This window comes from Anastrepha obliqua, chromosome 4 (assembly GCF_027943255.1).
Source record: "Anastrepha obliqua isolate idAnaObli1 chromosome 4, idAnaObli1_1.0, whole genome shotgun sequence".
NCBI lineage: Eukaryota > Metazoa > Arthropoda > Insecta > Diptera > Tephritidae > Anastrepha > Anastrepha obliqua.
The window spans coordinates 103510539-103513515 of NC_072895.1; positions in this window are offsets into that span (position 1 = coordinate 103510539).

Consider the following 2977-nt stretch of genomic DNA (forward strand, 5'->3'; position numbering starts at 1 on the left):
AGTTTAAAATAACGACTGAACTCAACTTAAAATCACGGTGCAACGAAGTGAACGATCTATGTAGTGATTTCGTAAAAGTGTGTGTGTATGTGTGCCAATTCGTGCATGCATAAATGCGGGCAGGCTTGTTCACTTCTAGGTATGCGCACATGTACGTTTGTATATAATATTAAAAAGTGCATGTATCAATAGATAGATAGGAAGCTAAAGATTTGATGTGAAAAAAGAAATCTCGAAAGAAGTCGAATAATTTACAAAATCCCAGACATGTTTCAACATAACTCAGTAAATATGCACCTATCTGTGTATGTGTGAATGCATGTGTGGGATTGCTTGTATTTACTGTACCTACTCATAGGTACTTTTATTATCAACAAACTTAGACAGGAACAATTGTCTAAAAACTTAATACCTTTAATGATAATTAGCCAAAGAAAATGCCTCACAATGGTAGAGTTTGGTAGTTTATTTGTATTTAGATTTGGTAGTTTATTTGTATTTAGATTACTCTCGTCACATATTTATATACACACATACGCAGTTTGCTTAAATCTTTTACAAGATATGGAGAAATGAAGAAGTGCTGAGAGGAATCAGTTGCTGTTGCCGTTACAGACTCAACTAAGCATAAATAATGCAGATAATTCCAACTAGAAGAAGATTTAAAAATTTATGGTCACTGAAAAAGTTATTCATTTTAAAACGTCATTGGCTAAAGGCTGCAGAGCATAGCCCTAAATAAAAACAAATCTAATTTTTCCGGTAGACGGCGCGGGAGTTAATATATTTGAAAATTCCGCCTTTGTGAACTGATCCGACAGATATTTAGAATAACATATGATATTACTTAAAGCACCTTCGATTCGCCAATTGTCTGCTCGCTATCGCTGGGCTCTGCCCATTTCACGAAGAATTTGCAATTTGTGAAAGCAACAATAAAGTTAACGAGCAGCGCTGCCAAGATATGTTTGCTTCGTTTATTCCCCACTTGCTAACGTTTGACGCAAGGAAAACGCCTTATCTATACTAATATTATAAAGAGGAAAACTTTGTTTGTTTGTTTGTTTGTTTGTTTGTTTGTAACGAATAGGCTCAAAAACTACTGGACCGATTTTAAAAATTCTTTCACCATTCGAAAACTACATTATCCAAGAGTAACATGGATTACATTTTATTTTGGAAAAAAAATAGGGTTCCGTTAGATATTTGGATTTTTCGGACACAAACTGAAAAAAATCTTATATATAAAATAAAGTCAACTTTTTGTGTGTGTTCGCTAACCGGCCGTGTCTGCACCGAATTAAACCAAACTTACACACATTGCTAGAAGGTATTGAAGATGGTTTCCGTATAGTTTGGATACCTATTGGTGGATAGGGCTCGAGATATAGGTCAAAACGTGGACCCGGGTAACCTTCGGATGTGTATGTACAATATGGGTATCAAATTGAAGCTGTTGGTGAATGCTTTAGTAAAGAGTATTTTTCATGCCGCTCCGTCACTGGGGTCTCGAGATATATAGGTCAAAACGTGGACCCGGGTAACCTTTGGTTGTGTATGTACAATATGGATATCAAATGAAAGCTGTTGATAAGTGCTTTAATACGGGGTAATTTTCATACCTACTGATGACTAGGGTCTCGAAATATATGCCAAAACGTGGACCCGCCGTGTCTTTGAAGATGGTTTCCGTATAGTTCGGATACCTATTGGTAGATAGGGTCTCGAGATATAGGTCAAAACGTGGACCCGGGTAACCTTCGGATGTATATGTACAATATGGGTATCAAATGGAAGCTGTTGGTGAATGCTTTAGTTCAGAGTATTTTTCATGCCGCTCCGTGGCTAAGGTCTCGAGATAGAGACCAAAACATGGAGCCTAGAATGTGCTTGTACAATATGGATATCAAAATGAAGCTGTTGGTGAATGCCTTAGTACAGAGTATTTTTCATGCCGCTACGTGACTAGGGTCTCGAGATATAGGTCAAAACGTGGACCCGGGTAACCTTTGGTTGTGTATGTACAATATGGGTATCAAATGAAAGCTGTTGATAAGTGCTTTAATACGGGGTAACGTTCATACCTATTGATGACTAGGGTCTCGAAATATATGCCAAAACGTGGACCCGCCGTGTCTTTGCACCGAATTAAACCAAACTTATGCACATTGTTAAGTAAGTATTGAAAATGGGTTTCGTAAAGTTTGGTTGTAATTCGGAGCAGTGGCAACGGGTACAGCGTTCTTTTGAGCCAGCCATAATGTCGCTTACTTTTTTAACGCTTGGGGCGGAACTGAACTGTCAAATTGACAGTGTGAGTTACAATGTGTCAATATTTCTTTCTGATTTGGATGCCATAAGGAAAAAACGTAAGTGCAACATGTAAAAATAGTTTGTGAATTTTTTTGGAGTGGATTTTGGAACAGTGAATAATTTCTTACGAAATTTGAGAATTTAATGTGAAATCCGAATGAAATTATGTGTTCGTGGAAAAAACAATTTTTTTCGTTTTTTTTTTTTGAAAAATATAAATGGATAATGGTTAAAAAAGCTCCAATGCTTAATAAAACATATAAATTGAAACGAAAAATTCATGGATGATCAGGAAAAAAGACGATTGTTTCTTAATTATTCATATGCGTTGATTTGAAATTTAAAAACAATCTTCTTTTTTCCTGATTTTCAATTTATATTTTATATTTACTCAAAAACAAATAGAAAAACAAAAAATATTGTTTATGCCAAAGCGCTTGAATAAAGAATAAAGAAATAAACAATATGAAAACCATATATTTTCTGTTCTAAACCATATCTATTCTATTTTAGTGTGCCCAGCGAAGGGGGCCGGGTTTGCTAGTACCATATAAAACTGGCATAGCTCACTTTGTTTCAATGCTATCAACTCCATTTCTTTCAGTTTTCATTAGAGCCCATTTATACTGGAAGCCTTTTATTGCTTCAACATTGCGAATTCTCC